The 15,011-nt window shown below is 35.8% G+C and overlaps 1 long non-coding RNA gene across 2 annotated transcripts in view; it reads right to left on the bottom strand.

Moving 5' to 3' along the window:
* Positions 1–12,501: 12,501 nt before the first annotated feature.
* LOC150080784 (uncharacterized) overlaps positions 12,502–15,011 on the bottom strand; it is a 40,131-nt gene continuing 37,621 nt past the window's right edge. For both annotated transcript variants that reach the window (XR_016547394.1, XR_016547395.1), the window contains one exon: positions 12,502–12,782. This is a non-coding gene — a long non-coding RNA (uncharacterized LOC150080784). The remainder of the gene's footprint in view (positions 12,783–15,011) is intronic.

Here is a 15,011-nt window from a genome sequence, read left to right as displayed (position 1 = left end):
TCTCCATGTGTCATTGTAAATGCAAAATACCTATTCAGCCGCTTAGCAACCTCAGCAGAATCATGAGCAGTTCAACCATCAACATCAAGTCGCCCAGTGATCTGTTATATAAGTAAAGAAGTCTTTACTGCTTTTATTTGCTTTCTTTGCCACACTTCTCATAATGTGCCTTAGCTTGTTTAACCTCCTCCTTTGTGACCAGATTTCAGACTAGTTTATATCTACTACAGGTTTCTGTATCACCCGATAATTTATAAGCATTCCATTTTTCGTCACTGCCACTTGTCTCAATAGTTCCTCTGATATCCATTTAGTCATTTATTTCGTCTCTCAAGACAAGATAAATGACTAAATAACTTTAATAACTTGTCTTGTCTTTCAAACAAAAGTTGATCATAGAGTATAGGATAATTGTTTCATTGGTTTCTGCATCCCCTTCAATTTTTACTACAGAAAGTGTATTTATTTATTACTGTACGCTGTCTTATTTTGCCAAACGAGGTTTCCTGTTTCACACAGGTCAAGGTTATGAAGTAACCTCTAAAGAGACTCTCTTTAAATTGACATACCGTACTGTTTCTCTCTCATGAAAACCAAAGAAACTTTTACAAAAGTAGTGTATATTTTGATCTAAAATAATCATATATACAAGCTAGTTTTAGAGAAAACAAAAATATATAACATGTACATGACATTTAAAAAAAATTAGATAATGGTTTAAAAATTTGGTAGCTAACATATAATAGCTAATGATAAACATGTTTCATTTTAAATTTCAACATCAGATAAATTTTAGAATACAATCATCATCATCAGCCATTTTCAATCCACTGCAGGATGAAGGCCTCTCCAGCAACTTTCCAGTTCCTTCTGTTTTGAGCACTGGCCATCCATTTACTACCCACAAACTCATGAATTTCATCTATCCCTCTCCACCTTTGTCTTCCACATTTTCTTCTAGCTCCTCTTGGATACCATTCTGTTATTTTCTTAGTCCATCTGTCATCATGTCTTCGAGCTGTGTACTGCCCAAGACCATTTTAGTTCTTTAATTTTGATAAGAATGTCCTTTACTTGAGTTTGTTGCCTAATCCATGTGTTTCTCTTCTTATCTCACAGTCTGATTCCCAATATGATTCGTTCCATTCTTCGCTGTATAGTTCTCAGCTTCTCTTCCATTCTTTTGGTGAGTGCCCAAGTTTCACTTCCATAAGTCATGGTGGGGAGTATACATTGGTTCATTATTTTATGTTTCAGACAAACTGGGATATTGCTCTTCAGTATGTGACTATATTTCCTGAATGCTATCCATCCAAAATTTATTCTTCTCTTGATTTCCAGCCATTTATCATTATTACAGCTAATAACTTGTCCCAGATAAGTATGACTCCACCTTTTCAATTACTGCTCCTTCAATCATTATTTCCCTTTCTGTGGCATACTTGTTCATCATTACTTTTGTTTTAGCCATATTCATCTTTAGTCCAAAATCCTTACTAGCTGTGCATAACTGATTAAGATTTTCCTCTAATTCTTTGGGATCGTGGCTTATGACCACAATGTTATCTGCAAATCGTAAATGGTTTAGGTACTCTCCGTTCACATTGACTCCTTTCTGCGACCAGTCTAATCTTCTGAAAGCTTCCTCAAGGGCAGCAGTAAACAGCTTCGGAGATATTGTCTCTCCCTGTCGAACTCCTTTCTCGATTTTAAATTTGCTACTCTCTTTGTCTAGTCTAATAAAGGAGGTAGCACTCTCATATATTTTCTTCAAAATCATAATATATGGGGTATCTATGCCTTGTCGTTCCAGTGCCCGAAACATTGCCTTATGCTGCATGGAGTCAAATGCCTTTTCATAATCCACAAATGCCAGGCATAATGGTGTTTTATATTCATTTGCTTTCTTCATTAGCTGTGATATTACGTCGTGAAGGTGATCCATACTTGAGAATCCTGTCCTAAAGCCAGCTTGCTCTTTCAGTTGATTCTCATCAAGTATTCTTTCTAATCTGTTAGTAATGACCCTTGTAAACAACCTGTAGATGTGGGATAACAAACTAATTGGTCTATAATTTCTTGGTCTATGATTGCATTATTCCACTGCTTAGGCATCACATATTTTCTAATGCACTTTGTGAAGAACCTTGCCAGTTTTTGTGTTGTCTCTTCCTCCCAATTTTAACAACTCTACAGTAACTTCATCTTCCCCCCGGGGCTTTCTGATTCATTTTCTTCAATGCATGTTCTACCTCATCAGGAAGAATATCGGGTATGTCGTATGTGTTGCTACTTTGCAATCCATCTTCCCCACTGCTGGCATCATTCCCTTGCTCCTTATATAATTCTCTATAGTAGTCTCCTGCTATTTGAATTATGCCTTCTCTGATGTTTATAAGTACACCATCGCTATTCTTCAGTTTCAGTATCATTTGTCTTTCTGTATTACTGCTGATTTAAATCCTTTGTTTTCCCTTAATGCTTGTTCTACTTTTCTTGTATTAAATCTTCTTATGTCCTCTCTGAGTCTTTCTAATGGCTTTGCATAACTCAGTATACTGAATTTTCTCCCCGTCAGTGTTTTTCTTGCTTTTCATTTGTCGTCTTCGGTTCATCATGACAAGTGTTTCTTGACTAATTTTTTCTTCTTTGGATTTCTTTTTCCTTATAGGTTTCTTGGGCTTTCTCACTTTCAGAATGTTGTAATACTCCTCGTCGAAATCTTGGTCCTCAGCAGTCTGCAGAAGCTCAAACTTGTTCTTAAGTTCCAGTACATACTGCTTTTTCTCCTCTTCTGTTATCTCAAAGACCTTTGTATTATTTACTCGAGTCAGTTTTTTTCTTTCCTATCCTATCCTACATCTATATCAAGTGTACATCTTACCATTCCGTGATCACTTCCAACATTTACCTTATTCAGGACGGTAACATCATTCACAATATATCTTCTGTTAGTGAGGATGAAGTCGATTTCATTAGTAGTTAATCATTTGGACTCTTCCATGTCCACTTTCTGCTCACCCTTTTCTTGAAAAAAATGTTCATTAGTGACAGTCCTTGAGATTCTGAAAATTCCACAAGTCTTTCACCAATTCCAAAATTTCTTCTAGTTCCCCTTTCTGCACTGTTTTGTCTTTTTCCAACCTTAGCATTGAAATCTCCCATAATAATAGTGTAGTGGGTTTTCTGCTCATCTAGAAGACTCACTTTATTTTAGTGTACATTTCTTCAACCTCTTCATCATCATGGCTCGATGTTGGTGCATAAATCATTATAATCTTTAGCTTGTACCTCTTAGAAATCTTGAGTATTAGTCTTGACACTCTTGGTGATGTACTTTTGAATTCCAAAATGTTGTTTTCAAAATCTTTATGGACAAGAAACCCAACTCCACCTTCACTCCTTTCACTATTTCCATTGGTGTACAGCAGATTTCCACTTGATAAACTTATAAGTGATTCATTTCTTCTTGTTTCAGCCAAACCAATGATATTCCAATTCACATTTTCTAATTCCTTTTCCAGCTCTAATATCCTGTCCTCACTGATGAGTGATCTTACTTTATAACAGGCCAGGTTCAGTTTCCATGCATGGCAGCCTGGTCGTACCCAGAGATTCTTAGCACCCTCTGCTTCCACTCTGATCCTCTCGCTGCCGGGGACTGAGGGCCATTTGTTTCGTTGTGCTGTCATATGCTGGAGGGTTTGGTCTTTTCCTCTTCACGCTGACCAGGCGTCTTGACGTTCCTTCACTCTACACGTTCGTTGCCACCTAAAGTGACGTAACACGGCTTACCATCAAGGTGTGCATGAGTGGATTTTAGGGAGGCAGGCCAACCAGACTTCTCCTAAATCTTCTGTAATAGAGATATTGGATCCATCAGTGTTTTAGGCTGTGTCTGATAACACACAGAATACCTGTTCCCCTATAAGCCCCTAGAATACAATAGTAATATTTAATAATAATTTAGTGTCTCCATTTTATTAAATAGAGATCCACAAAATTTTTGAATGTTCTCTCATTTAAATATTTTACTTTGGACACCAGTTCTTTCAATATTTCCAAATGGCTATAGCTTCCAATTCTAAAAATAACTATTCCTGATACCTGTTTTCATTCTTACAATGGCTGAAAGTAACTTGAGCTTGTTTGAAAAGGAAGATTCTTTATTTTGTGAAAAAATTTATTCATAATGCACTTTATGTAATCTGTCTTTTGTGCTCAGCTGATTCTTCATTCGAACAAACTGCTCAAACACAACTTTAATTCTACTGATCATAATACTTTCCAGTGCATGCAGACTTCATTATTCAAGTAAACTGATTTGAATCAGTATAAAAATTTTTCCTCTAATAAAGCGGCATAATGAACTCTCAACCTTAGTTACTTGTGTTATTTTGAGTTGTGTTTAATTAATCAATTAAATTATTGAGTTTTATTATACAACATGAGTTTAAAAAGTTAAGTTCTAAGCCACATATAAGATTTGGCTTGGGTGGTGGGTGTCTTAACGGTATCTTGAATGAAAACCCTTCTAATCCTTTCTGTATTAAAAAAAATGCATATTTCCAAGAGGCTATTCTCCTAATAAGTGGATAATCAGAAATAGTGGTACTGGTTGTGGAACTGTTTTAAAAAACATGGATTACTTATGTTTGTGCTCTTTTAACCCTGAGAGGGTTACTTTCCTCTTTCAGTTACTGACCCCAGAATGGGGAGGCAAGAGCAGTGCCACTTAGTGTAATTATTAGGAATACAAAAAACAACAAAAAACTATTGATTATTATTTATGTAACTTTTTTTTGTAATTCTTAATGAAATTTATACAGCGATACTTGAAAATCACTAAGCTCCTGTCATCACTAATCAACTCATGTGGAACTTGGAGCTGATACTCAGAAATCAAGTAAACCATGCAATAGACAAACCAGGCAAGCTAAAGACTCAGGAATAGACAAGGAACCAAATAAATATTGGAAGACTGGAGAGGAAGAAACATTACTTGCCTTCTGCAATGGAATTCTAGGGAAAAGTTTTCCAGATGACTTGAAAACTGACAACATAATTCCTGTACACAAAAAGTGTAATAAAAAATATTGTAAAAATTACAGACCAATAAATCTCTCCTACACAAAATTGTTATGAGAAGCCTTCAAAACAATATGACAAAATAATGATATTTCAGAGATAAAACCAACAGGATTTGGGAAAAATCAATCACTTAATGAATAAATATATATACGCAGAGCTACAATGGGGTGGAGGGGAAAAGAAATATTTATTCAGTTGCTTAATTGATTTAAAACAACTGACTCAATAAACAGGAAAAATTTATGAAAACCCCAAACCAAACAGGAACTGACAAAGAAATAAATAATATTCTACACCATTACTATAAAGATATTATAGCAATAGTAAAAAAAATATATATATATAACAATGAACAAATCAAAACTAAAAAGGGGTGTCATGCAAGGCGGTTTGACGTCATCCTGCTGTTCAACATTTACCTATCTGAAACAGTGAAAAAGGCCATACAAGAAGACATGTTGTCTTATATTGGTGGACTCAATATAAGTCAACATAAAATATGCAGACAATATCAAGTTATAGATACAAAGACCAATATAGAAACTAATATCTAAATTGGATAACATATGTGTAACCTACAATATAAAAACAAATATTAACAATTAAAAGTAAAATAAATAAAACAGGAAAGAGAAGATAACTGATATGGATTGAACTGAACAAATTATCAAACAAGTTTACAAATTGAACTACTTAAAATTCAATGATTCCTTCAATCTATTCAAACTATCCACCTCTACAACACCACTGTTCCATAAATCTTTTTTTGGGGACATTAATTCAAACCAAATTTATGTACCCAAAATTTGTTTCATGTAGTTTGAGCAAGAGGAAGGATTCCATCACCAGTAAGCTAACTCAACCCAAAGCCTTCAACATATCAATGAAATCTCACAGGTGCCTAGTCTCCTGATTCTGCAGTTTGTAGAAATTAAGCCTTTCCTGGTAAGAGTACCTTTTCATTCCTTCTCACTAATCTCTCTGCATGTTCAAACAGATCCATTTCCTTGCTAAAATGAGGCCTCCAGACCTGTATGTAGTACTCAAGGTATGGCCTTTTAGCATTAACAGAGGCATATGATTCAAGAAAGAAAGCTTATACAGCATCAGCCAAAAAAAAAAAAAAAAAACCCTTCCCATTTCATGTTTGTCTGGTTCTGCCTTGAATTAATTTAAGCTTTGCACTTCTACAATGAGATGGTAGTTTGTTCCAGAAATCAACCATCTGCTGGCTAAAGGCAAATTTCACACATCAATTACACAACTGTCTTTCTTCAATTTGAATTTATGTCCCCCCCCCAGGTGATTAATCTGGGCAAGTGGAAGAATCCCATCAGCATTAAGCTTGCTCAAACCACTCAAGGCCTTAAACACCTCAATCAAATCACCCTGCAGGTGCCTAGTTTCCAGACACTGCAATTTGCAAAACTTAAGCCTTTATTTGTAAAAGCAACCCCCCTTTGTTCCATTCACTAATCTTGTTGCGATTCTCTTTACTCATTCCAGCAACTCTACATCCTTCCTAAAATGAGGTATCCAGACATGTATACAGTACTCAAGGTGTGGCCTGACCATTGCCAGGGGATAATCATATCCCTGCTAGAAAAATTTCCTGTATATCATTGACAAGACATCATGAGCTACTCTTGGCTCAGAAAACTTCATATCTGACTGCACAATTACCCCCAGGTCCTTTTTATTCACTACCAACTTGAGTTTAGTACCACACAGTTGTTACGTTACTCTGGGGTTACTACTACCCATATGCAGTACTTGATATTTATCAATGGAAACTTCAGTTGCCACCTTTCAGCCCATCTGCTCAACTTTTCTAGATCCTGTTGCAGTAGCATACTGTCATTAACAACCTTGCCAACCTTCGTATCATCTGCAAACTTAGACATTAAGCCTGATATACCTTCATCAATATCATTAATAAATACAGAAAACAACAATGGACCCCACACTGAACCTTGGCGTACTCCACTAATAACATTAGTCCATGAAGAGCAGTGTCCATTGATTACCACTCTGTCTTCTCTCACTCAACCATCCCTTTATCTATAGCAGAAATTTACCCCCAATGCCACACTGCTCCAATTTGTATAGCAGTCTTCCATGTGCAACAGTATCAAAAGACTTCCTAAGATCCAAGTGTATGATATAATTATTCTTTGCATCCAGTTCCTTTGTGACACATCATAGTATCCAATCAAATTGGTCAGCCAAGCTTCCCTTTAACAAATCCATGTGTGCAAACTATAACTGAAGTCTTGTCTAGATGATCCTGCAGTGTTTCTTTGACAAATGGCTCCATTAATTTCCCCAGTTTAAGTAGTTAAACTAACAGGCCTGTAATTATTTGGGTCACCCTTTGATCCTCCTTTGTGAATTTGGGTTACATTTGCACATCTCCAGTCTATGGGTACCTCCCCTGAGTCCAAGGAAGTTCTCATAATTATGGCTAAGGGTTTGCTTACTTCCTTTGCTGCCTCCTTGAATATAACTGGATAGATGCAATCCACCCCAGGTGCCTTTCTTATGTTTATCTAAAACAGTTTCTGCTGCACTTTGCTCTCAGTTATTACAAAATCATATAGCTCACTGCCAGAATTTAATACACCTCAGGCATTTCCCTCACTGAATAACTCCTCATGTATAAATATAGATGTAAAATACTCATTCAGTTTGCTAGCTACCTGAGCAGGATCATCAACAGTTAAACTATCGATATCAAGTGGACCAATCCGATTCATCCCCTTCCTTCTAGAGTTTACGTAACTAAAGAACTCTTTGCTGTTTTTCTTTGCATCCTTTGCCAAAGATTTCTTGTAATCTGCCTTTGACTTGATTACAGTCCAGCTTTTGTGTCACCTGTAAATTTATGTATCCCATTCATTTTTCTTCTTTGCCACATGTCTCATTAGTTCATCTGACATCCATTTAGGCCTAAACCTTGAACAATATGGAGCAGGCTCAATGCTGATGTGGTACTTCTGCTTGTTCAGATTACAAACCTGAGGGGGACATAGATTCAAATTGAAGAAAGACTGTTGTAGAATAGATGTGTAGAATTTTGCCTTTAGCCAGCGGGTAGTTGATTGCTGGAACAGACTTCCATCTGTTGTTGTGGAAGTTGATAGCTTAAATAAATTTAAGGCTGAACTAGTCAAACATTTGGAGTGACCGGAGAGGCGAAATGGGAAGTTTTTTCCTTTGGCTGATGCTAAAGCTAATATTTTTTATTTGGTATGAAAAGCCTAGTAGCTTCCAAGATTAATTCTTTAAATGCTTTCCATTTAGAATTTGCTGTTGGTAACATCATCAGTTGGTCCCACTGTATAGAATTTAAAAACTCTCTCAGACCACTGTAGTCACTTTTACAAAAACCCTTCCCTTTACCCCTGATGGTAGTTACCTCTGAGTAAATCCCACATCAGTGCACTGTGATCACTGCCACCTAGTGGTTCCTTTATCTGCAGATTCCTAATTCATGATGAGTGACTACTGATAATCAGATCAAGAGTACTACTTCCTCTGGTTGCCTCTCGAACATGCTGCTATAGACAACCATATAAGAGAAATCCAATAAATCCATAAGCCTAGCTATGGTGACCAACCCACAAGTTCCAGTGAATATCTGGGAAATGAAAACCCCCATTATAAGATAATCTGATTTACTGGCCCACTATTTCTCTGTACAGTTGTTCATTATACTCATCCAAGCCATTAGGCCTATAACACACTCCTACTCTCAGTTTCACTTCCCCAGTGTTTGTCACAACAAACTGACTCAACACTGCACTGTCTACCCATATCAACTGGCTGCACTTCCTTAGATTTTGTGTTTCTTAACTAATAGCATAACCCCTCCTCCCTTCCTATCTATATACTGTACTCCCCAAATTCCAATTGTGCATTCCTTATATTTGTGTGACACCACATCATTGCCTTATAACAATGAAATAATCGCCTCCTTATCCCTGCTGGCAAAATTTCTGTATATCATTGACAAAACCCAATGAGCAGTTCTGGCAGTCTGTCTGCACTAGGGATTGTCTTTTCCCCGGATTTTGGTAATCCTGGGATCCGGGGATAAAAATGCTCTTTTTCCGGGATCCCGGGATTATTGTAGGTGGAATTAAAACTTAAAATTTCACAGCATTTTATTTATTCACACACATATATATATATATATATATATAAACTACAAATTGAAACGAATTCAAAACTTACTTTTCAGAAACTTAACATGTTCTTTTTAAACCTTGACAGACTAGTGACTACATTGTTAAACAAAAATTTATTTCACTTTAGTTTATTTTGAAACTGATTTGGCAATTGACATGTAATATGAACGTAAGAAACACAGGTAATTTACACTTTTATCACCTAGTTCTAAGTTTGGTTATACACTTGTTGGTGGTATGGATTCGAGAGTGTCCATTAATTTTAATACATTTGTTTTTTCACCAGTTGCCTCAAAGATTTCAAACTCATTGGATATATTCTTTGCAAGTGACCTTCAGTCAATCACTAGCAAAGAATACTGTATATCCAATTCTTTGTTTTTTGATTTGACACGCTAATTTCTCACAAAGCGTCTGCTGTCTTTCGCTCTCACTATCACACTTTCTCGGAGTTGGAATGTGATGAATCAGATTGCAATGATTCAGAAGAGGAAAACCCAAGACGAGTTATTATTCGATTTGCTGTAACCAACAAGGCTGACTTTCTTGGAAATGGTTGCAACTCGGTTTCTACTATTTTTCTATTTCTTTTATAATACATTTTTACAGTTTTTATATACTTCAATAATCCAACCAAAGCTTTTTGCCTTCTCTCGTTTATCCTTAAAATTAGTGCTTCCTGAACTTTTCTCAAAAAGTTCTTGTATGATGAAAGAAAAAAACTCACTCTGTAGTAAGAAGTGTCGCATCATGACTGTAAAGGTTTTTCGATCCGATTTCAACACACGCACAAGGTCATTAAGAGCTGTATACTCTGCTTCACATTGGATTTTTCATGTTATAGTCAATCATTGTTTTTTTCAATTTGTGATTTTAACTGTAAGAATCATTCTAACATGGCTACCAAACTGTTCCATCTAGTTTTAGAATTGAGTACGAGGCTTAAATTTTCTTGCTTGAATGAAGATTTAACATAATTCTGAAGAGTATCATTTTCCAAATGAGACTTTCGAACCATTCGCACAATTGTTCTAACTTTATTAATGATATTAGCTATGTTTAATGCATCAGAGAATAGGTCATCTCTGAAATCACATTTTTGTTCCTTATCAGGATTGTTTTCGAAGCTTAGATTTGAATCTTAATTTTCCATTTCATCCTCTTCTAAATCTTCCTCGCTGTCTTCAGTTGTTTCTACCTCAATCACACCTTCAGAATCATTCCGTCTCTTGTATACAAGGTCGCATATTGCAAGGTGTATACCGTGGGCATAGCAAAGCTGATTTTCACAATCTATCAACTGTCCAAATTTCACCATAACACTCGCCCCATCCGTTATGCATGCAACTATATGATGCTCTATTGATAATTTAAACTCCAATAACTTCTGTTTTACTTCTTCAACCATTTCTTTGGCGTTTATTCTACCATTAATAGCAATCATTCCTAGATTCCAAAATTTTTCTTTATCTTGATGAACATTGATATTTAAATAACGTTTGTTTTTAAGCAACGAATATTCATCTAGAGAAAGGCTGAACCTCTTAACAATTTTTTAATGATTGTTCAATTTCTTTTATTATATTTTCTTTTATAATATTATATTGTTTATACACTAATTGCATAACATGATTGGGATTTTTAGGAAGAAGCAAACCTTTTTCACTGAATGCTTTCTGATTAAATTTACTTTTACATATGGCACTGATAGGAAATCCATTTACAGTTACAAGCTTTGCAATGATTTCTTCTTTTGTGTCTTTCTTTAAAAAACTAAAACAATGTTGGCTGAGAATGAACACTTTTTAAACATTTCGAAGAGCTTTCTAGAGATTCATCTCCTGCAGAACGTTTGAGATTACAATCATTTGCCGACGTAGGCTTCTCAATAGAATGTTTAGTTTTTAAATGCCAAAGCAAGCCACTTGTAGAAAAACCTGTACATTTCAGTATTGCACCACAATTACTACACTTTGCTTCTTCATTATTATTACATTTAATGAAGTACTGCCGGATGAACTTTTTTGATCTCTCCATCATCACAAAATATTAAAACAATAAAATATATATAAAGCGGCTTAACTGCAAGAGGATCTTTCTAGGACAAATGACGTGTATAATCGAGAAGAGTCGAGACTCGAGAAATGACGATGATGACATTACAGAGAAATGTAAGAAAGTGCTGGCCTTTCGCTTTCTGCTTTATATATATATATATATATATATATATATATTGCAAATGTAATGTATGAAAATAAATATTTTTCTAAATTAAAATAATACACATCTTGATTGCTGACGATCTCTCAAATTATGAAGAAACTATTTATCTTGCCAGTACACGATGATCGCATAAATACATAAATATATAATATATATTTATGCAATCTATATATATATATATAATGTGTGTGTAGGACTGTTAGGTATTGATTATTAAACTTTGTAATTCAGACCGGGAAATCCCGCAGCAAAAATCAACTGCAATCCCGGGAAACGATCCCTAGCCTGCATTGCTCATAGAACTTCTTATCTGACTGCACAATCAACCCAGGTACATTAATCTGGAATTACTGCTGCCCCATATGAAGTACCCTGCATTTGTCAATATGGAACTTCAATTGCCATTTCTTAGCCCAACTTCCTAACTTGTTGCTGTAACATACCCAGATTACTGTGATTAGCCAACCTTTGTAACATCCACAAACTTGGGCATTAAGCCTAATATGCTTTCAGTCAATACCATTAATCAATACAGAAAACAACAATGGGCCCAACACTGATCCCCCAGGGTTAAGTGCTGGGCCAATTGATGTTTTCTATATTTATTAACGATACTGACATTAGTCCAAGAGTAGTGGCCATGGATAACCACTGAACCACACCTTTATCCGTAGATTGCATGGAAACAGTTCAAATAAACAAACAAACAAAAAAAAAAAAAAGCGCTATCACATGGTTATCAAGGAATAATCTGAATAAAATCTGGAGAAGTAAAACATGAAAACAATTGATTAAAATACACCGGTCATTAATAATACCAATCATGGTACATGCAGCAGAAACAGGATTTATAGTTAGTGTGCATTTACTTTTTTTTTTTTTTTTTTTAAATCTGGTTTTATACCTCAAATTTTTTTTTCCCCTTTAGCTTTGAGTTAAATATTATTTCAACTACAGTGTATGCCTGTGTTTTTCTAAAGCAGTACAGAAACAATAATATCAACATATTTTTTATTTTGTTCACAACTTAAAATTGGTGTGAGTCTTTCATTCAAACTTACATTGCATGGCAAAGGATAATAAAAAAATTATATTGTACCCACAATGCGCAAATAACATCTATATATACGACTGAATTTTAATGCTTATTCCTATTCTTATGATTCTTCTGTTTCATCCCTCTTCTTGCTATGCTGAATGGAAAAAAAATGGAGATCCTGATATCCAGTTCTTTCATTTTTATCAATATTCTTCTTTAATCGATGCCCAAAAAGGAATCTAGAAAAAGGTCAATTTTTAGTTTGGCAATTTTTTTTTTTTTTTTTTTGAATAAACAGAATCTAAAATATCTGATTCACTTTCAAATCACATCATTATAGAGCACTCCATGACAGCACAACTGATTAACAAACAAATCTTTGACTACAGATTTATGTTTCAACTTCCTTCAAAACTAAAAAATCCTTCACTTTCCCAAAACATTATGAACATATGAAAAGTTGCAGTCATTATTATTATAAATTAACTTCTCTGAGAAGGTATAATACTTCCATATGTTAATAAATTAGGGCCTCCGTAGCCAAGTGGTCAGGAGCGGGAGTGCAGTGGCACACGCTCTTTGGGTAGACCGGGGTTCAAGCCCCTGACTGCTAAATACGGTCGATCTGCCAACCCGCACTGGACCAGCATGGCAGATTATGGTCCATTTCCCTCAGCACGAATTGTTGAGGAGACTTCCATCCTGCAGTGGGTTGATAATGGCTGCAATTTATTATTTTTTTTTATGTTAATAAACTACCTCCATATCATATCATATCATATCATATATAACTTTACGGTCTACATAAGATAAGCAATTTCTGCATAAATAAAACTAGTAATTTAATGCACTTTAATTTAAGGCAGGAAACAAATAAAAAAACATTAAGAACTGAATAAATACAGTAGACACCACTTATTGTAGCAGTAATAGTAGTCAAGGAAAATGATCCAAAGAAGCTTATACAGCATCAGCAAAAAAAAAAAAAACACCTCTACAACCACTGTATAAGACGCACCCAGTTTTTAGACCCCAAATTTTTTGAAAAAGGGTGTGTCTTATACATGGGGAAATACGGTAGTTTGAATAAATTTTAAGAATTAGACATTATTAGAGGGGAGGGGAGCAAGAGATGTGGTTGAGGTGTTTTTTTTTCCTTTTTTTTCTGCCCAGTCATTTCTGGGCAGAACATTTTGCCACGTTCTGCCCAGAAATGATTCAGAAAAGATTTTCGTACAGTGCTGAATTCAAGTTAAAAGTGATCCAGTTTGCAAAAGTGAATGGAAATTGTGCTGCTGAACATAAGTTTGGTCCTCCTCCAACTGTGAAAACAATCCGAGACTGGCTACGGGAAGAAGAAACCCTACTGAAAACGCCACGGCAGAAGGCCATGAGAGGCAAGTAAGCAAAATGGCCTAATTTAGAGAGGGAATTGAAGATATGGATTGAAGAGCAAAGGGAAATTGGAATTCCCGTGTCCACAAAGATGGTTCAGCATCAGGCAAGAAGAATTGCTGATGAAAAAGAAGTTACTGATTTCAAAGGAGGACACAATTGGTGCTTCAGGTTCATTAAACAGAATGGACTAAGCATGCGTATACGCACCAGACTTGCCCAAAAGATGCCTGAAAGCTATGAGTAGAAGGTCCTTGAATTTCATCGTTTTGTCATTCAATGTCGGAAGACACATCAGTTTGAGTTGGGACAGATTACAAATATGGACGAAGTCCCCCTTTAATTTGATGTCCCAAGTAACAGAACTGTTGGTAAGAAGGGGGTGAAAACTGTAACTGTGAAGACAAATGGACATGAAAAGAGCCATTATATAGTTGTTCTAGCTTGTTGTGCCGACGGAACCAAGCTGCTTCTTATGCTGATTTTCAAATGCAAAACAATGCCAAAAGAAGACATTCCTCGAGGACTGATTGTCCACGTTTGTGACAAGGGTTGGATGGATCAGGATGGGACGAAGATCTGGTTTGAGAAAGTTTGGAGCAGGAGACCAGGTGGGCTCTTACGCAAACCGGCCCTACTGGTGCTTGATCAGTTCAGGGCACACATAACAAAAAACAAACAAGATTGCTGCAGAGCAAAAAACAAAACTTGCCATCATATCTGGAGGCTTGACATCCCAGCTCCAACCACTTGAAGTCAGCATTAACAATCCCTTCAAAGCTGCCATGAGAAACGAATGAAACCAATGGATGAAGTCTTCTGGGGACAATTTGACACCAGTAGGAAGAGTGAAGAAACCAACTATAGGAGAAATTTGTACCTGGGTGAAAAGAGTTTGGGATAATATCAAGATTGAGATCATTGTCAAGTCATTTAAGAAGTGTGGCACTTCAAATGCCATAGATGAAACTGAGGGCGAGGCAATATATGAAGTGTGATTCGTCATCAGACACAGATGAGGAGAAGCTAATGGATGGGAGTTTTGACAGTGATGAGAGATGTATGAATTTTAT

This window comes from Mastigoproctus giganteus, chromosome 9 (assembly GCF_048544385.1).
Source record: "Mastigoproctus giganteus isolate SK-2022 chromosome 9, ASM4854438v1, whole genome shotgun sequence".
Lineage (NCBI taxonomy): Eukaryota > Metazoa > Arthropoda > Arachnida > Uropygi > Thelyphonidae > Mastigoproctus > Mastigoproctus giganteus.
The sequence above is the reverse complement of the archived record's forward strand: the minus strand, read 5'-3'. Positions and strand labels throughout refer to the sequence as shown.